Consider the following 20,189-nt stretch of genomic DNA (forward strand, 5'->3'; position numbering starts at 1 on the left):
CTTGCTTCACTCTGCTGTGTGTGCACAAAACACAGGTTAGTTTGGGGGAATGAGGGTGGAAGGAGGATTCGATACCAGTCATAGGATCATAGAAAATGAGGGGTGCAAGGGACCTCGGAAGGTCAATCCCTGAATCCCCTTAGTCTGCAGTCCCTGGGTACGTGGAGGACAGAGATAGACTGTTGTCTGTCGCCGCAGGGGACGGGACAAGCAGCAATGGTTTTAAATTGCAGTAGGGGAATTTAGGTTGAAGTTCAGGAAGAATTTATCACTCGGAGGGTGGTTCAGCACCAGAACAGGCTGCCTAGAGAGGCCATGGTATCTCTATGCCGGGAAGTTTTCAGAGCTCAGAGAACTTGGGGACTCTCCATCCCTGAAACCGCGCAAGAGCAGGTTGGACGGACATTTGGCTGGGATGGTTTAGTCAGGGCTGGTCCTGCTTGGAGCAGGGGGTTGGACTAGATGCAACCTCCTGAGGTCCCCTCCAGTCCAGCTTTCCCATGTTTCTGTGATAAATAAAGAGCTAACTGAATCAGGGCCGCTAATTTGATTTTAAATGATGATATCCCTCCCCGGCACCCCATGGTTTGGAAAGCCACTTAATCTTAAACAAACTCCAGTGATTTCTTTCCTAGACTCACACCTATGTCTTTAAATAGTGGCTCACTGGATTGTATTATATCTTCACATTTCAGCTGACCCAGATACCCACATCTTTGCTTGCCAGTTCCCCATGGCAGGCATCCATTTACTGGTGAAGAGGTTTTTCTCTCTCTTTCTGCTGTATTCAAGGGCTTCACCAACTCTCCTGAAACCGAGGGGGAAGGAAAAAGTTTCCCACTGATTGGCTGGGGGAGAGGGACTGAAAGGGAGCCCCGGGCTGCAAACTCAGGTGCTTGAATTACTCACCTACATCCTCGTCTTTAATACGGCCACTGCCCTGCTGCTCTGTGGACACGGGTCCCATCATGCTAGGTGCTTACCTGGTGTACTGACAGCCTCAGCCCCTGCCCCAGACCACTCGGTGCACCCAGGGACGCTCTTCTACGACGAGACCATTATAGTGAAGTCAAGTGAGACAACATCAGGCTTAGATGCATAAACCATCTACTGCCGGGCAAACGGGGGGGCTTACCACACAGCTGCTGCTCCGGGGCAACTCCCTGCGTGCCCACGCTGATCCCGTCCCTCTTGCATTGGGAAGTAACCTACTGCCCTCTCACTTCCATTCCCTACCAAACCTTTCCGCTGGTTTGGGAGATCCTGCATGAGACACCTAGGACCTGAAACTCCAGGGCTCCTGGCATCCGGCTGCGCTGTGCATATCCAAGGCCCAGCTCCCAGAGACTCTGAAGCTGACGGTGCTCAGCCCATCTGCAAATCACAGACTCATAGAAAATGAGGCTGGGAGGGACCTCAGGAGGTCACATCCTGTCCAACCCCCTGCACAAAGCAGGACCAGCCTCAACTCCATCCCAGCCAAGGCTTTGTCTACCAGGGCCTTCAACACCTCCAAGGATGGAGAGTGCACCGCCTCCCTGGGGAGCCTGTTCCAGTGCTTCATCGCCCTCCGCATGAGAATGTTTATCCTAATATCCAACCTCAACTTCCCTTGCTGCAGCTTGAGCCCATTGCTCCTTGTCTTGTCATCTGCCCCCACTGAGACCAGCCCAGCTCCATCCGCTTTGCAGCCCCCCTGTAGGGAGGTGACGGCTGCTGTTCAAACCCCTCCGGTCTTCTCTTCTGCAGACTAAATCAGCCCATTTCCCTCAGCTTCTCCTCACCAGTCCTGTCCCCCAGCCCCCAACCATTTTCACTGCCCTCCACTGGAGTCTCTCCAATGTGTCCACATCCTTTCTGCAGTGGGGGCCCACAGCTGGACTCAGGACTCCAGATGTGGCCTCCCCAGTGCTGAACAGAGGGGACGAGGCACTGCCCTCCATCTGCTGGCAATGCTCCTACAAATGCAGCCCAGGGTGCCTTAATATACCTCACATCGAGTACCAAGGCCTATTAATTGTATAGATGCAGTGGGCTTAAGCCTGCCAGAAAACCACAAGCTTCTCTGAGTGGTGAGAGGGAGGCCACTATATATGTCTAACAACTAAAAGCTTGAGACAAAGGATGAGAGGACAGGACCAGGAGTGCAGGTCACAGGGTAACAGCAAAGGTTGCAAGGGGACACGATGAGCAGAGACCACCAGCCAGCACCCACCACCCCTCAAATGTGTCTAAGGAGCCTGCATGCACCACCCAGTGAAACTCTTCCTGGAGACACGAATGGGCAAAGGAGCAGAGACTGGTCCAGAGATGCCCCAGCCAGTGCCTCCTTCCTGGTCTGGTCAATGGACACTCAAGTCGGGCACCTCGGAAATGAAGAACAGGTGTTGGGCACCACCACCCAGCTGCACACTGAAGCCCTGCAGTGGTGGGGGAACTGATTCCCCAGGGAGATGGTTGACTGCCTTCTCCAGGACACCTCCTTCCTCCCCTTGCCTCATCCGCACACCGCCCAACATCTTGCAGCAATACACCCGGATCCTATGAATGCAGCCTCCTCTGCTCCATCTCCAGGGCAGACCTGTCCTGGACACCACGGGCGGCAGGGCTCCTGCAGGGACATAGCGTGGCACAACAGACACGACGGTCATGCCCGGGTATGAGATGGGCAAGTTACAGATGCACGGGCAGACTCGAGGATGGTACTGGTACAGCTACCAGGTACCCCAGGGAGCTGCGGGGTGAGACAGGGAAGGATCTTCTCTGTGATGAGTTGTGTGTACCCAGAGGGACTAGCTGCATAGTTCAGTGTCTGTGTTGTCTGTTTTACACCCACGCGGCTTGGGAGGGCTAAGAGGTGGGAGGCCCCTGCATTTTGAACTGTGGGCTTGGTGCCCTGGTGCAGTGCAGAGCTAAGGGGTCCGGTCCTGCGAGGTAGGACTAAGGGCTCTGGAGCACTGAGTCAGGGCCTGGGGCCCGGGGCTGAGAGAGGGTTGGCTGGGATCAACTGGAGGGAGAGACCCCCTGCTCAGGGGATGCAGTCAGAAGATCAGCCCACCCCATGATCAGCACGCTGGAGGCCTCTTTAACCTATTTTAATCTCAGCAAGGCATGGCAGGCACGGGGGAGTTCAGCTGCCATAGGGCACCGGGGCTGCCCCCTGAGATGGGTCCTGTTACACCCATCCTGTACATGCACCCCGGGCCCGGGACGTGCATCCTTAGCTCTGGCACGGCCTCACTTGGGAGAACTTGCCTCTGCCGCCTTAACGAGCTGGGTGCATGGGCTTCACATGCCATCCGATTGACACCCGCCCGGGCCATCCGTGTGCCACGAAACTTTGTCCCTTGCAAAGAAACCTGCCCCTTGAGCTGACTGGTCGCATGAGTAGGTTGTTATCCTTCCCATGCCCCCAAAGGGGAAGGAGACTGGTGCACTTCACACAGGAGCAGCGGCGCTCAGGGCTCCTTTCCAGGATCTGGGGGGCCGTGGGCACAGATGTTCAGCCCCGTCACTCCTCAAGCCCAATCTCCCCTGCTCCAAACCCTCCTCACTGCCCCTACCCCAGTTCTGCCTGCCGCGGGCTCACTGTTCTTGGCCTACCTAGTCCCACTTCCCGCCCGCCCGTTCTTGCACCATTGCACAGAGAAGCCTCTGCAGAAAACTTGTGCTGCTTGGTTCATCATCTTTAGCTTTGCACAGAGCTTTGGATCTGCAAACACCAGCTAACTGGAAGCCCCAGCACCCTGCAGTGTCTCCCATTACACAGAACGGTAAACTGAGGCACGGGATAAGTTAACTTATCCACAGCCACACAGGTACAGAGCAGCTGGGCAGGGGCCAGAGCTCAGAAGCTTTTGGACCCTCATGCCAGACCCCTGCTGTTTCTCAGGCCCTTGATCCTTGTGTTTGAAGGAAAGCCCTCTCCGGTAACAGCGGTGGAGCATCGTCTCGTCCTGCTACGGGAGTCACAGAGGGGCAGCATATAGCTCCAGGGCCTGTCCCCACCTGCAGCTTCCTGCGGACAGGGACTGCCCTGGGGAAGGCACCAAAGTGTGTCCCACTCACTTGGTGCCTGGCCGCCCCAATACCAGTGCCGTGCAGCAACTGAGCGTTACCTTTTGATTGGACTTGTGCTGATGAGTGAGATTAATTGATTGAGGAGACCAGTCACAACTGGAAAGGTTTATTAGGATATGCAAAAGCAAACGCTCGTTGGTACTAATCACGACGAGCGTACGCAGCCTCGGATCCAGGAGGAACGGGTCTGCTGGCCAGGCCTCTCTGCCCTCCTGGGGGCTCTTGCTGAGTTGTTTTTTTCTGCTGCGCTTTAGGAAAGGTCTGATTTGTTGCTTGCCCCAGGCCCAGTATTTATAGATAGTTGATCTGACATGTTAATAATTGATTCCTGATTGATATTACTTAAATTTCTGTTTCACTGGAACCCGGATGGAACCAGATTTTCGTGGCCCTGGAAAAGGGGTCAAGGGATCAACTTAGCTAAAGTGGGTTTTTTTACTATTATTTTTAGGTCTGACCACAATCTGTTAATCATCTGGCAATCTTGACTTTAATCAAAATCATGTTAATCAGCTGAAATGTAGATTTTTGAGCAAGCAGAAGAACAGATTTCTATCTTTATGGCTTGCCTTTTGGCTCCTGGTCAGTTATTTACCGGTGGCCTGGCAAGGCTATTTTGCTCTTTCCATCCTTGAGTCTGCCTGTGTGTCTATAATTATTTGAACATGTTAGCAAAAATGTATATATTCTAGCAAAATAACTATTAATCCATTTTACTTTGCAAGATAACTATTAATACACAGTTACCTTAGTTATTATTAATGTTTTAGGATGCAATTGTAAGACAGAGTATCTAGGATACGGGCTTGCTGTTCAGGCATATTTCTGCAGTTTTGACTTCGGTGCCCTGACAATATCCAAACCTGACATCCACACCGTCCCTGCAGTTTGATTAATTATTCTTTGGATGGTATATGATTCAAGTTATAGTGCTGTTTGTAGCCCATAGCTCCTGCTGCACAGGCCTGTGCATGGCTACAGAGAAACACAGGCACAGAGAAGCTGCCGTGCTTTGAATTTACCCCACGATCTCCCTAAGCACGCACATATCTGATGCATGTTTCATACTCAGGTCCTTCGCCGCTCTCCTTGCAGGCTTCCCCCCTGTTTTTAGGCTGGCCCATGCCTAGATGGGAAGGGCAGAGGTCAGCCTCACCTTGCCAGGTCCATGGTGTTGACTAGTCTCCTCCAGAGCTACCTCATGATGCCCAGCGGTGAACAGAGATGCTCAGGAGACACCAGCCCCCTCAACAGAGGCTCTTCTGCCTTTGCTTCAATGCAGAGGCCAGACTCCTCAGCGGTTCCCAGGGTGCACAGGTTTGTTTCTCAGGGCTGGTGAAACACAGGGCATGATTATTGCTGAGCACATCGTTTTCCCAAATGCTCCCTTGCATACACAGAGACATGACCTAGCCTGGATCTAGACAGGACCTAGACCCTGGGTGGGTAGCCCTAGACAGGCTAAGGATCACCTACAGCACCGTGCAGGCACTAGGCCAGCCTCTCCTGTGCCCGTCAGTCCCAACCCACACCGCATGCTGCTCCAATCTCTGCAACGTCCTCGCACCTTCCTTCAACACCTTGCAGTATCTCCTCCACCCACTGCTTGAAGAAGCGTGCTTGTACCCGAAAACTTGCGAAGAGCAAGTTTTCCAGCTGTTCAGTTGGTCTCATAAAAGAGATCAGATTTACCCAAAGAGTCTACCCAAGCCCTGGAGGAAATGATCAAATAAACCATTACAGACAGGCTAGCAGAAGGCAGTGTTTTGAAGGATAGCCAACATGGATTTGTTACGGGCAGGTCATGCCAGGCCAACCTCATTTCCTCTATGATTGGGTAACTCGCCACCTGGATGGGGAAAACAAGGTTGCTGTCATATCCCTGGACTTCAAAAATGCCTCGGACCTGGTCTCCCACAAAGTTCTTATGAAAAAAATAGGAAAATATGGCTTTGGCTACTTTATGGTCCAGTGCTAGGTAACTGGCCCCGTGGTAGGACCCAGAAAGCTAATCAAACACTGGCGTGCATCTACCAAGGCATCTCATGCAAGGCTAAGGGTGCCATCCTCCTGCTCTGCTTGGCCTCGGTGAGCCTGCAGCTGGAGAACTGCTTCCAGTTCTGGGCGCTGCGCAGCAGGAAGGATGCGGAGAAGCTCGAGAGCGTCCAAAGGACGGCCACCCGCATGATTAGAGGTTTGGAGACCGGGTCATACAAGGAGAGGCTGAAAGACTTGGGACAGTTCAGCCTGGAGAAGGGAAGACTCAGGGGGGACTTGGTGGCAGTACATCAGGACTGTGGGAGCCTCTGTTCATCAAGCCACCCCAGGGGAGGACAAGAAATAACGGGCGCAAGCTGATGGGGGATCGCTTGAGGCTAGACATAAGGAAAAACTTATTGACACGTCGCGTGCCGAGGGTCTGGAACAAGCAGGGGGTGCTGGCTGGGTGCAGACTCAGGCGGCAGTGCCTCCTACTAGTTGCAGGTGCACTAGCTGCCTTTTCTTGCCCAGATCTCTCCTCCAAGGGCCGACTGGGCCTGGCGCTGCTCGGCAGAGGCGAGGCGGCAGCATCCAGAACAGACAAGCGGCACCGCTCCCGGCCTCGACAGCCTGGCAGGCTGCAGGCCGCCCGCCTCGCGCCCGCACAAGTAAACAAACTTGGCTCTTTCCCTGGGACGTCTTTCATGCATGATGCATGAGGCCTTATTAATACCTCTCAGAAAGCACATCCATTATTGATGCCCAGCCTGAAAGCGCTGCACGGCCCTGCCTCCTCCCTCTCGCGTCACAGCCTTCCCCATCCCCTCAGAGCTGCCCTCGCACGCGGGACTGGAAGGCCATGTTGACACAGCATGAAGTCGTGACAGTCGTGCGCATGCTTTTCACGCGAGATCCCGCTGACATGTAGCCAAAGGCAGACTTTGCTTCCATGTCCCGAGAGAGGCAGGAAACACTTCACCCACAGCTGAAATGCAGCTGCTTCTGGGGTGCACACGGTCCTGGGGCTATGCTCTAGGAGAGGAAGAAAATGCACATACCTCCAGAGCGGGATTCTTGGCGAGTGGAAGGCACTGACCCAGGCTGGAGAAATCCCCTTTTTTAGCACTAAGACCTGGTCAGGCGTTGATCTCTCTGAAAAGTTAGTAACATCACCAAACTTTTCGGACTCAAGGCACTGCGAGCTAGGCTCCGGGGGGGCCCTCCGAACATGTCAGCTCTTCGCTGTCCCTGCTTTGTTGCCTGTGGAAAAATAATAGGGGGGTTTGGTGCAAAGAGCTTAGCCAGCCCACAACAGATCAGAACGACTTTGCCGCTATTTGAAATCCCTGGGTCTCTCTCGTGAATCATGTGCCAGTGACTGCACGTATTTCCCACATCCCCCTTAAAAGGCTCTCACAGGACTGCAGGGTCTCCCCGGTTGAGAATCGCTTGTCTAGGCCGAAAACCCTGCCACAGCCCCAGTGCCGTTCACCTGCCCTCCTCAAATCTCCAGCTGTTATGCACCGCTTCCGACTCGCACTACCTGCTCCAGAAGTGGCTGCATTTTGGCCAAAGGATGCACGCCCGCAGAGCAGCGTTGGCACCAGGAAGCCAGCATGGATGCATCGCACCCTTGCTGTGACACTTACAGCCGGGCGCAGCGTCCGTAGCAGGGGAACGAGAATAGGCAGCGTCTCACCCCAGCACCTGCCTGCACGGTGCATGGGCAGAAACGGCCAGAAGGGGCTGAAGACCTGCATACACACGCGCACATTGTCCGGGCAGACACCACGCAGTGCGTATGACTTTGGGGAACAGCCTGCATTTCACACGCGCCATTAAACGCAAGTTAAATCTTGGGGTGACAAATGAACGAGGCAATCTAGGCTGGGGGAGAGACGGGCGCCCTTCATCTGTGTGTTGGGAGGCCTCAGGGCCTGCTCCACGCTGCTGTTTCCATGCTGGTTTGAAAGGGAATGGGCTTTTCCCGGCATCCTTTTGCACTCATCCAGGTGGATCTGGAGAGAGAGGGGAAATCAAAAGACCACTGCTTTTGTGCAGACCAGACCCAACGCAGCTCAGAAAGGCCCTGCCACTATGCCTTCACTTGGTTGGAGAGGTTGTCTAGTATTTTGGGCCGGGAGAGGTTCCTAGGCTGAGGAGAGAAAGGAGACAGGGGCTCTCCTGAGGACTCCCATCCTGCCCGGATGCCAGCCGCCCACCCTCCAGCTCCAAGACACTTGTGGGACAGATAATAACGGTCCCGGGAAGAAGCCGGGTGGATTCAGAATCTGCTCCTGCAGCTGCACGGGGACGCTGGCACATGTGCACGAGGGGCCGGGGGCAGATCATGCTTAGGGGCAACCAACACGGGTTCATGAGCGGCAGGTCCTGTCAGACCAACCTGGGGGCCTTTTACGATCAGGTCACCAGATCGTTAGATGGAGGGGTAGCAGTGGATATAATCTTCCTGGACTTTCGGAAGGCCTTTGACACCTTCTCTCACCCCGTTCTCATTAAGAAACTGGGGGCTGTGGTGTCGACACCCACACAGTCAGATGTGTCGCCAACGGGCTGGAGGGCCGCACCCAGAGGGCGGTGGTGGATGGGTCATGTTCGACCTGGAGGGACGTGGGCAGTGGGGTCCCCCAGGGCTCAGTCCTTGGGCCCGCGCTGTTCAACATCTTCATCAGTGGCTTGGACGAGGGGGTAAAAAGCACCTGTTCAAATTTGCTGATGACACTAAGATGTGGGGGGATGTGGGCATGCTAGAAGGGAGGAATAGGCTGCAATTGGACCTGGACAGGTCACGGGGTGGGCGGACAAGAACAGGATGGGATTCAACACCGACAAGTGCAAGGTGCTGCACCTGGGGAGGAACAACCGGCACCATACCTACAGGCTGGGGAGCTCCCTTCCCATCAGGGCAGAGGCAGAAAAGGATCTTGGAGTCATCACTGACTCCAAGATGAGCATGGGCCGGCAGTGTGGGGACGCGGTCAGGAAGGCCAACCGCACCTTGTCGTGCACCCACAGATGCATCTCGAGCAGGGCCAGGGGGGTGATCCTCCCCCTCTGTGCGGCACTGGTCAGGCCGCAACTGGAGTATTGCGTCCAGTTCTGGGCGCCGCACTGCAGGAGGGATGTGGACAGCATGGAGAGGGGCCAGAGGAGGCCACTCGTATGATCAGGGGTCAGCAGGGCAGGCCCTACGAGGAGAGGCGACGGGACCTGAACCTGTCCAGCCTCCACAAGAGAAGGCTGAGGGGGATCTAGTGGCCTGTTACAAACTAGTCAGAGGGGATCAGCAGGCACCGGGGGAGTCCCTGTTCCCCCGAGCACCGCCAGGAGTGACCAGGAATAACGGTCACAAGCTGGCAGAGCGGAGATTCAGGCTAGACATCAGGAGGCGCGGCTTCATGGTCAGGGCGGCTAGGCTCTGGGACCAACTCCCAAGAGAAGTGGTGCAGGCTCCTACCCTGGGGGGCTTTAAGAGGAGGTTAGATGAAAACCTTGCTGGGGGCGTTTGACCCCAGTGCTCTTTCCTGCCATGGCAGGGCGTCGGACTCGATGATCTGCTCAGGGCCCTTCCGATCCTAGAAACTATGAAGCTATCTCCTGGGGGACTTCTCCCTTGCTCGTGCCAGCTGTGCTTTCGCCAAGTGTTATTCCTCCTTGGTGTGTCTGGGGAGCCCCAGTAAAAAATGTGCCAGACAATGTGCATCTGCACTGCAAGGCACTGTCCCTGCCCCAAGATCGTCTAGACAAAGGCTGGGTGGGGAAACTGAGGCATGGAGAGGCATGCTAACTTGCCCAGACTCATCCAGCAACTAGCACCCAGGGTTTCATCCTCCCAAGTCCATGCCTGTCTATGAGCCCCCACCTGACTCATGATCCCAGCCCCGATGCATCGATACAGCACATCCGTGTGTTGAAGGCAAAGAGAAGAGGATGGGGCCCGGCTCAGGAGAGCTCGTTATGCGGATCACGTCTGGCAGGGGGTGTTGGGAGAGCGTCAATTAGCGAGTGTTTGCACAGTCCGTTTGTAGATCAAAAGTGCTGGAAATAAATTAATGCCTACAAAGTGGCTCAGCAATGGGAAGGGGGAGAGAAATGCCAGAGTCCGCTGACTCCCCGCAGCAGCCATACGTGTGGGGGGCGGTCCTCTGCAGAGCCGTGTGTCCTAGCCCCCCACACTGCTCACATCAAGAAGGATTCTCCTTTCAGCCGGTGGAGCCGAGCCCTTGCTGACGCAGTGTTGTGCATCGCAGCAACAAGGGTAGCGCCCTCCCAACAGGAGACTCTCCATTCACCCTTAGCAGTGCGGGTGCTGTGACACTGCAAAGGCCTTCTGCTGTCATAGAAGTGGGGCTGGAGGGGACCTCCAGAGGTCACGTCTAGGCCAACCCCTGCCGGAGCCCCGTCCACACCAGACATTGTGCGTCTTAGCACGACCACGTCCTGCAGAGATGCATGGTTGGTCGCCCCCTTCCCTGCTTGATGCTCACCAGCGGGGTTTTAAGCCTCCCTCAGAGGTGCTGGGTGCTGCTGGGGATGGGTAGCTGTGCCAACGCCGAAACCCGGAGGGTCCTGGCTAGAGGGTCTTGCCCCTCGGCTCAGTCCAGACCGATGTCACATTTGGGGTCAGAGGACTTTTACCCCGTGGTCAGACTGGGGAGACTTTGCCTTCCTCTGTAGCAGGGCTGCAGCCTCTACCCGGGGCTCGGGAGCCCACAGCGACCGTTTGTCGGAGAAGCGGGACCCTGGCTGCCGGGCCCCCCAGCCACGGCTCGGGTCTTGCGCCACGGTTGATGGTCATCCTATGCAGAGCTGGGATGGTGGGTTTGCGTGGGAAGGGATGGGCAGGCAGGGCTTGGACCAGATGTGGCTTCTGGGGGCCCCCGCCAGCCCCGCAACGCCGCGCTGCGGCCCCTGCCTCCCGCCGTCCCCAGGCGGCTGCTGGCGTCCGGAGGCCGCGGCCTCGCATCGTCCATCCCGCGTCTCTGCTGGATGCGGGGCGCGCCCGGGGGCTACCCCAAGGGGCCCGAAGCCTGCAAGGGGAGGGGGCGGGGGCCCCAGGCAGGGGTGAGAAAGCAGCTGGGGCAGTGCCGCCCCCCCGCCCCGCCCCGGGGGGCCACGGCCTGGGGAGGGCCCCGGAAATGATGGCTGGCAGGGGCACAGCTGGCTGTGAGGGGCACTGCTGGGATGTGGGGGTGGGGCAGCCGGGCATGGGGGGCACCGCTGGGATGTGGGGGTGGGGCGCACCCGGCTGTGGGGGGCACCGCTGGGATGTGGGGGTGGGGCGCACCCGGCTGTGAGGGGCACCGCTGGAAGGCGGGGGGGGCAGCCGGGCATGGGGGGCACCGCTGGGATGTGGGGGTGGGGCGCACCCGGCTGTGGGGGGCACCGCTGGGATGTGGGGGTGGGGCGCACCCGGCTGTGAGGGGCACCGCTGGAAGGCGGGGGGGGGCAGCCGGGCATGGGGGGCACCGCTGGGATGTGGGGGTGGGGCGCACCCGGCTGTGAGGGGCACCGCTGGAAGGCGGGGGGGGCAGCCGGGCACCGCTGGGATGTGGGGGTGGGGCAGCCGGGCATGGGGGGCACCGCTGGGATGTGGGGGTGGGGCAGCCGGGCATGGGGGGCACCGCTGGGATGTGGGGCGCACCCGGCTGTGAGGGGCACCGCTGGAAGGCGGGGGGGGCAGCCGGGCATGGGGGCACCGCTGGGATGTGGGGGTGGGGCGCACCCGGCTGTGAGGGGCACCGCTGGAAGGCGGGGGGGGGCAGCCGGGCATGGGGGGCACCGCTGGGATGTGGGGGTGGGGCGCACCCGGCTGTGAGGGGCACCGCTGGAAGGCGGGGGGGGCAGCCGGGCATGGGGGCACCGCTGGGATGTGGGGGTGGGGCGCACCCGGCTGTGAGGGGCACCGCTGGAAGGCGGGGGGGGCAGCCGGGCACCGCTGGGATGTGGGGGTGGGGCGCACCCGGCTGTGAGGGGCACCGCTGGAAGGCGGGGGGGGCAGCCGGGCACCGCTGGGATGTGGGGGTGGGGCGCACCCGGCTGTGAGGGGCACCGCTGGAAGGCGGGGGGGGCAGCCGGGCATGGGGGGCACCGCTGGGATGTGGGGGTGGGGCGCACCCGGCTGTGGGGGGCACAGCGCTAAGCGAGGCCGCGGGGAGACGGGCGCGGCGGGGGTCGCGGAGAGGCCCGGCCGGAGGGCCCGCAGCGGGCGGCGGGGGGGCGGGGCGCGGCGGGGCGGGCGCGGAGGAGGCGCTGCGGCGGCCGGCTCCCTCCCCGCCTCTCCCCGCCCGCCCGCACCGTGTCGCCCCGCGCCGCGCCGCGTCCTGTCTTGCCGCGCGGCCCCGCAGCTCGCGCCGCGCCAGGTAAGCCGGAGCCGCTGACGAGACGCGCCCCCGGGCAGGGCCGCGCCGCGCCGCGCCGCGCCGGCCTGTGGGGGAGCCCGGCCGCATCCGGCCCCCGCGCCCGCGGAGGCCGGCCGGAGCCCGGCGGCGGGCAGGGGGGCGCGGAGCAGGCCCCGGCCCCGCTCCGCGCTGCTGGCGCCCCGACCCCGGCCCGGCGCGGCCGCCCCGGAGCCGGCCCGCAGCATCTTCCCGAGCCAGAAATCCTCCCAGCACAAAGGATGCTTTCCTTTTCCAAGGGTTTTTTGTCTTCTTCCCACCCGTGCTCGCTGCGCCGCGGGGAGCCTGCCCCGTGCGCGCGGGGGGGGCCAGGTCGGACGGCGCGGCGCGGCGCGGGCCTCTCAGGCGGGAGGGCGCCGGGGGCAGGACGCGGCGGCCGCGGGGCATTTCGCTGCGGGGGCTTTACGGCGCTTTAACGGGCTGAAATTCCCACGGCGCTTGGCGTGCGCCTGTGCGGGGCTTGCGGGGTTGGTGGCGAGGGGTCAGATGCAGCGAGCAGCGTGGTCTCGCGCCCCCGGGCTGGGTGGGAAGTCCAGGACCAGCTGGTCCGGCCCCTCGCGGGGATGCGGATGCTGTTGCAACCCATCCCAGACGGGCGCCCGCTCAGCCTCTGCCTCGCGAGGCTCAGAAAGACGCAGCCCTGTCCCCTGGCGCTTGCTGCGGGTCGCCGTCGCTGTCCCGGCTCGGGCACGGACACAGACACAGACACAGACACAGACGCGGGAGGTGGCTGGGGCTGGCTCGTGCAGCGAGTTGATTTGGTCTGGACTTGCGGAGCGGGGAGAGGCACGCAGCCAAAGTCGCTGGGGGCATTTTCTCAGGGTGTATTGGGTCGACCGGGCCTTTCTAAGCTCAGGCCGGAGGCATCGAAGGGGACCAAAGGCTGCGCTCCCAAAGCCCTGGGGTCACCCCCATGGAGCTGTCTTGGGGGCCGTTGTGGCCTCGGTGGTCTCAAAGGCCCCGGTCAGAGTGGACATCCCAGGACACGTGGGGGACAGCACAGGCTCGTGAATCTGTTATCCGCGGGCGGTGAAAGCAAGTGGGTCCCCAGCGAGGAAGGGGACACGGGTGCAGGCAACCCGTCCAGAGACCTCACGGCCTTGGAGGCTCTGGAGGCAGGCTGGTGCATGGACCGGAGCCTGGCGGGTCGCTGCGATGCTGCTCCCAGAGCTCCTGAGGAAACTGTGCAGCCGTAGGTCAGCCCTGAGGGCACCGCTCATGGCCACAGGCCCAGCCGGGCCTGAGCAAGGCTTTGGGAGAGGGGAGACGCAGGTTATGCTCCACCCAGGAGGCATCGTGCGAGCCTCGAGGGGCCCGATCCCAGCTCCTCGCATCCCTGTCCTTGGGGGGTCCCTTCCCCAGCCGCCGGGGCTGAGACTGTGCCTCACAGCCGCACAGAGAGGGTGGCCCGTAGCGTGGCAGTGGCAGGCGCTGGGTTAAGGCAGAGCTCCCGGGGCCGGGGGGAGCGGAGAGGCATCCATGCGGGGACACCTGCATTGGGAGCTGGCTGCGTGACCCTCCCACGGCGTCTTCCTTCCCCCTGGGGTGAGGGCTGGCGAAGGGATGGGCGCCTTGCTGGCTGCTGCTGGGACCTAGTCCTAGCCCGCTCGTGCCCCGGTGTACCAGGAGCCTCTCCTGCTGCCAGGGATCTGCTCCAGCGCCAGCTCCTGCGAACCCCCGAGGAGGGGCTGGATCTGGAGGCTGTGCTCGGGCTGTCTCCCTGCTGGCAGGCGGGTGGGCTGCCCGGGCTGTGTTGCTAATCCTGGAGCTGTCAGCTCGTGCATGCTGCCTGGGCTGGAGTGGGCGTCTCCGGAGAGCGGCGCATCAGGCTTGCGGTGGCAAGTCGGGCGTGGGGTGAAGGCGCTGAGCCGGGGCCACGGGCTCTGTCTGGCTGGATCGGACCCAGGGTCCCGGCTCTCCTCACCCCCCCACGGATATTCCTCATGCCCTCTTTGGTTGTCTGCTTGCGATCCCCGGGGAGTAGATCCCTCCTCATCCTCCTGCAAGCTCTGCCAGAGGTTGGAGCAACCACCTGCTCTCCCTCTGCCTCTTCCCCTGCTCGGCAAACAAGGCAGCATCACTCCCCATGCCTGCCTTGATGATGGAGGGCAGGGACTGGGTCTGTCTGGTTGTCTGCAGCCTGGACAGGCCTCATTCCTCAGGCTGAGCCACGCCACGAAGGGGTGGGAGGTACCACGTCCCCTCCAGCTGCTCTGTGCATGGTAGGTTGGGTGGAAAATAAAGGACTGTGTTGTGCAGTCTGGAGCAGTGCCAGAAAATGCACGGCAGATGATGGAGGCATCCATGGTACCTGTGGCTGGGCTGAGGCAGCATGAGAGACGCTTGCCCTTCTCCTTGTTGCAGGGTTATGAGCAGGTCAGGGCTTGACCCTGCACCTAGGGATCGGGAGCAGAGACAGGTGGGGAAGCTGGAGTCAGGGGGACCGGGATAAGGGCACCCTGGGTAGACTCATGAGCCGTGGGGGTCAGAAACGGGGCAGGGATCTGGACCAGAGTCACAGGCCAGGGGGGCCTGGAGCAGGCAGCAATAGCTGGACGGGTCCGGGAGGTGGGCAGTCGCTAAGCTAAGCCAGGAGCCAGCTGTCGGAGGACAGTGGGGCTGGACCGGAGGGCTGGAGTCTGGAGCAAGGAGGGAACCAGGGAACAGGAAACCAGGGGCAAACCCATGGGAACTGGGAACAAACAGGCCGGACCCAGAGAAAGACCCATGGACTTTCTTCGGGAAAAGCTCATTCCACGCGCTGCATCCAGCATCGTCTCTGTCCCCCGGCCGGCTTTGCAGCTGCCCGGCTCCGGCCTTCACGAGGTTTGCCCTGTGCGAGCGGCTGGGCCTGCTGCTTGCCAGCTCAGCGTTTTGCAGTGGGTCAAATGGCACCTTGTTTTCCCCCGAAAACTCAAAGATGTTTCATGGTGATGGGGCTTTGCTGCGTGCTTATTAACCACCTTCTTCCTTGTCATAGTGGTGGCTGGGTCTCGGTACCACCCTCATCTCTCCTCCTGTTACTGGTGGCTATGGGGCATTTTTGGTGTTTTGGGTGTTGTGCTGTGGGAATGGGTGAGGCGTTGACAATGTTGGCAAATGATTGCCTGAGAACACAGCCCTGTGCTCCTGGTGCCTGCCTTTTACCCCTCCTCGGAGCCATCCCACAACAAAGGAGTCAGAGCTGGCTGCACAATGCAGCAAATATTGCTGTTTTTTTTGCTGGTTAATTATACAGCATGTCATTAAAGCGTGGAACTCATTGCTACAAGATGTGGTGCATGCTGGTGGTTTAGCCAGATGCAAAAAGGGACTGGACAGATTCTTGCAGGAAAGGGGCATCAGTAGCTATTGACCATGGGAGTGAGGAGGACGGCTTCTGAATCAGAGCTTCCTAGACCTTAAAGGCTGCAAAGTGGGAGAGGAACAGGGGGAAAAACCCCGGTCATCCCCAGTTCACTCTCCCTTGCAGCCTCCGCTCTCTGCTGCTGTGTGATACAGGAGACCGGGCACCGTGGGCTGACCCAGTAAACAGCAGTTCTCGTGTTTCCCCACCGAAGGATGGGATTGTACATTTTTTATTCTCTAAGATATCTGGCCCATTGGACTCAAAGTTAAATACAATTCTCTCCTGTGCTGGTTTTCAAGCGGAGAGCCCTTCATCGCTAGAGTTTCTGCCTGAATGTTCAAAGTTTTGGAGCGTTACAGGTCACCAAAACCTGCGTCCAGGATAGCAGTGGGTGTGCCGGCTTCATCCCTGCCATGCCCGGCATGATTTACCTCTGGGACTTGGTGCTGCAGGGTGGCCGCAAGGGATGAATTGAGCTGTGCTGCATTTCCTCGCTGCCTGTATATCCCCTGCTGAAGGGGCTGGGATCATCTGTTCCAGGAAGAGAAAGCACAGGAGATGCACACAGATCTGTGCTGAGCAGCCATCGCTGCGAAATCCCTCAATTTTTTCAACAGGTCTGCGGAGCGGCCTGTGATCCAGCAAAGATATACAGACAGCGAGTGAGGAAGGAGAGGAACTGGAAAGGATCCAGGGGAGAGGGACAAAGATGACAGAGGGGCTGAAATGCAGCTGTGTGTGTGTTTTCGCTTGGAGAAAAGGAGATAAGAGGTGTGGGGGGAGCAGGAGAGCAGCTTTGAAAGGCTGCTGCAAAGAAGAAAGCCAGAAACGGGGTTTTTATGATGCAAGATGAGCTTTCAGGCGCTAAATACCAGCACTAAAGCTGGGGCCTGTTTAATTTGGTTACAGCCCCAGCCACCAAAATCCCTTCCCTGGTGCGATGAGCAGGCCTTCTCCCCAGCAGAGGTGGACCTCTTTCCTTCCTGCCCTCCCAGACTCCTGTGCGAGAGCTGTGGTGTTCCACCCCAGATGCAGCTGCCTCGCGGAGGCAGGTGAAACGATCCTCACTCTGTTTGCAACGCGTTTCCAGCTCTGTCGACACAAAAGGCACTGGGGGGAATGCACGCGGGTGGTTAAGTCCTCTTCTGAATAGGCTGAAGCTTGAAGGTGACTCCTCCCGATGGGCCCCGTGTCAGCAATGAAAACTAAGTGTGATCAGATACTCCGGGTCGAGGTCTGATTGTGGCAGGGTTATCAGGAGGGAATTGCATTGAAACAAAACCGTTTGCAAAACAGGGTTGGTTCTGATTTGTCTCCTGACTCAATCCCTGGAGGGAAAAGGTCGGGGATTTGTCATAACGTCCCGGTTCGGTATTTCCTTATGGGTTTCCTGAGTCCAAATGACTCTTGATTTCAACATTTTGGGGAACAGAAAAGTGAAGGAGACGAGTTCCAGGGAAATGGAAGGGTTTCAAATTGGTCCTAACTGCATGCTTCGATAGACCCAAGCCTTTCATTTCAGGTTTTCTGTTTGTGATTTTTTTTGCTGGGTTTGGAGTTTTTCTCCCATTTAGGCGATGGGAACAACTTGCAGACCCATGAGAATGAAAGACTCTTCTCCTGCGCAGACCTGGGGCCTGATTTTATTTCACTGACTTCTGGGCTGTCAGTTGTAGCCGTGTTGGTCTAAAAGGTCCTTTGGGTAAATCTGGTCTCTTTTATTAGACCAACTCAAATAGTAGAAACAATTCTTTTTTGCAAGCTTTTGGGTATAAATACCCTTTGTCAGGCTGAGGACATACACACCAGCTGCAGATGCTTCCTCAGCCTGATGAAGCGCATTTATACCTGAAAGCTTGCAAAGAAGAATCATTCCTACTATTTGAGTTGGTCTAATAAAAGATATCAGATCATTTACCTAACAATGACTGAACTATCAAGCTTGGACCCCAGCCCTGCTTCCATGGGGTGCCCTTGGGATATTGCTGCAATGGGGAATGGGTGCAGAATGAACCCCACAGCATGAAGGCCTTTGTCCAGGATTGAGACCCCAAGGATATGTCCTGGGCCTAAATGCCACCCGCACGTGTTACCTGTGAGTGGGGAAAGGTTGGCCCAGGGCTAGGGCTCTTGTATGCAATGCTGGAGGCCCTGGGTTCAAGGGGCAGGCCCAGCTGCAGCAATGCATGTTGTTGGAGCTCAAATGGGAGTCACGGGCTAGAGGCAGCAATCACAGGCTGGGATTCAGAGTAGGGTTCATGTCTCTGCCTTTTCCTCGTAGATCCCATGCAACCCCAAGAGGTGAAAGATGGTCAGAATCTGGCCGTGGTTGCACAGAGAGGGAAGCTGATGGCGTGCTTGCACAGCTCCTGCATCCCTGCTTGTGCTCCCCACCTGTCAGTCCAGCTTCTTCTTCCCTGAGTTCCCCAGTCACCTGTGTGCTCATTATTTTCTGCTCGTCAGGGCCATTTAACGCTTCCCCAGGACCTGCTGGGTTAGCACTGCTGGCTCCCGTCAGCCTGCTGCTCCCGGGCCTCTCAGCCATCGCTGCCGATAACAAACCTGCCCACAGCCATCGACGTCCTTGTCTTAGGCTGTTCCCCGCTGTCTGGGCTGGTGCAAGGAGGGTGGTGGATATGGGAGGATGTGTCTGAATGCAGCTAAAGGTCCCTAAGGAGAACCCGGGTTCAAAACCACTACGATGGACGTGGGCAGGAGTCAAAACAGTCCCAAGAGGAGAGGTGGTACTTCTGGAGCTGAGATGAATGCAGGTTATGCATAGGGTACACGTGTCCAGGGTGGTGAAGTGACCCCATCAGACCAGTAGCAGAGCAGGGAGCAGAACCCAGGAGCCCTGGCTCCCCTCCCCTGGACTCTGCCATTGATGCTGAGGAGGATAAAAGAGCTCATGAGGGTCCGCCGTCACTTAGTGCTTTGTGCTCTTTAATGCTTGTAGTGTCACAGCCCCTGTATGGGCCAGGCACGGCTGCAGTCTCTCTGGCTCGGATGGGGCACCGAGACACAAAGAACAGGTCTGCACTGCAAGCTGGCCGCACCAGGCGGTGGTGAGTTCAAAGACACCATGCTTCCCTCTGCATGTGGCCTCCTGCACTGGGAGGGGTGTAGCTGTGTTTACACAGTGCTGCCGGCCGGCTAATTAGTGCATCTGAGTGTCCGTGCTAATTGCCCTGCCCGCTGGCCTCCTGCTGGCTTGGCGCCCACACATGCAGAGCAGCCGCGTGCACTTGAGCCTGCAGCTGCCTGACACAGGAACTTGGTGTCGATCTGCCACAGGGGCCTTAAAAGGTGCCATTTTTGGGGTGCTTCGCACCAGGTATCTGAGAAGGGCACCCCTTAGCACACCCCACTGCCCGCCTCCCTGAGGTCATGCACGATGGGACACAAAGGGGCTTTAGAGTTAGGCTAAAGGTATTCTAAGATGGGCCAGGCCCTGAGGCCCCCCATTGAGCTTTCCTGGGAGAGGATTAGACCCCAAGAAGGGTCTGCTGGTGGTGCTGAGATTGTACATCCTCTGCAAGCACTGTTTGGGTCACTGCCTTTCCTGAAGAGCTTCTCCGTGGCCAACTCCAGCAAGCTTTGCCATTCGGGTCAGGTTCCACCGCTCACACGGCCCCTCTCAGCATGCATTGGTATCCCAGTCAGGTGCTGCTGGAGCCGAGTGAAACCTCAGGGGGAAGCAAGTGCCACGCCGGTCACCTGCCAGGTATTGCACGGTGTAAGGTGTTGGCCCACAGCCCTGTTGGAGTCAGCAAGGGGGCACAGCACTATGGCACAGGGCACCAAGGCCAAGTCCTTCTCGCTCTTCCATGTGGTTGCATCATCTCAGACAGGTTGGTGAGTGTGTGTGTCTGTGCATGCACGTGTGTGTGTGTGTGTGTGTATATACGCCTCACTCGTAGTTGTGCCATACCACCTCAGGTTGCAGCGTCTTGGTGAGCGTGTGCGTGCACTTGTGCATGTGTGTACCTCTTCCTTTCCAGGATGTGTTCACATCACCTCAAGCACGTTGGCAAGTGCACACACACATATGTGTGTGTGTGTGTGTACTTCTTCACTCCTAGGCATGTTCATCTGACCTCAAGCTGAGGTGCGTTGGTGTGTGTCTCTCTGTGTGTGCACCTCCTCTCACCGAGCTGTGTCCACACTACCTCAAGCAGAGGTATGTTGGTGTGCATCTGTGTGTGTGCACCTTCTTGCTCCTAACTGTTCAGATCCACTCCAGCTGAGGCATGTTGGTGAGTGTGTGCTCAGTTGTGCACGTGTGTACCTCTTCCTTCCAAGATATGTTCACACCACCTCAGGCACATTGGCCATTGCATGCACATGTGTACTTTTTCACT

General features: G+C 58.4%; 1 protein-coding gene and 1 long non-coding RNA gene across 3 annotated transcripts in view; one reads left to right on the forward strand and one right to left on the reverse strand.

Moving 5' to 3' along the window:
• Nucleotides 1-4,195: 4,195 nt before the first annotated feature.
• On the reverse strand, nt 4,196-11,289 carry LOC149869846 (uncharacterized). The gene is made up of 3 exons (XR_016440410.1): nt 9,944-11,289; nt 7,119-7,320; nt 4,196-5,412 (listed from the first exon to the last, which is right to left on the reverse strand). It is a non-coding gene; the product is annotated as an uncharacterized LOC149869846 (long non-coding RNA).
• A 1,003-nt stretch (nt 11,290-12,292) lies between these two features.
• Nucleotides 12,293-20,189, forward strand: part of FBXO41 (F-box protein 41) — a 59,345-nt gene continuing 51,448 nt past the window's right edge. For both annotated transcript variants that reach the window (XR_016440640.1, XM_090035116.1), the window contains exon 1: nt 12,293-12,443. The gene's annotated coding sequence lies outside the window, so the exon portion shown is untranslated. The remainder of the gene's footprint in view (nt 12,444-20,189) is intronic.

The sequence above is a fragment of the Crocodylus siamensis genome, chromosome 2 (assembly GCF_052110815.1).
Source record: "Crocodylus siamensis isolate JL-2025a chromosome 2, ASM5211081v1, whole genome shotgun sequence".
NCBI lineage: Eukaryota > Metazoa > Chordata > Crocodylia > Crocodylidae > Crocodylus > Crocodylus siamensis.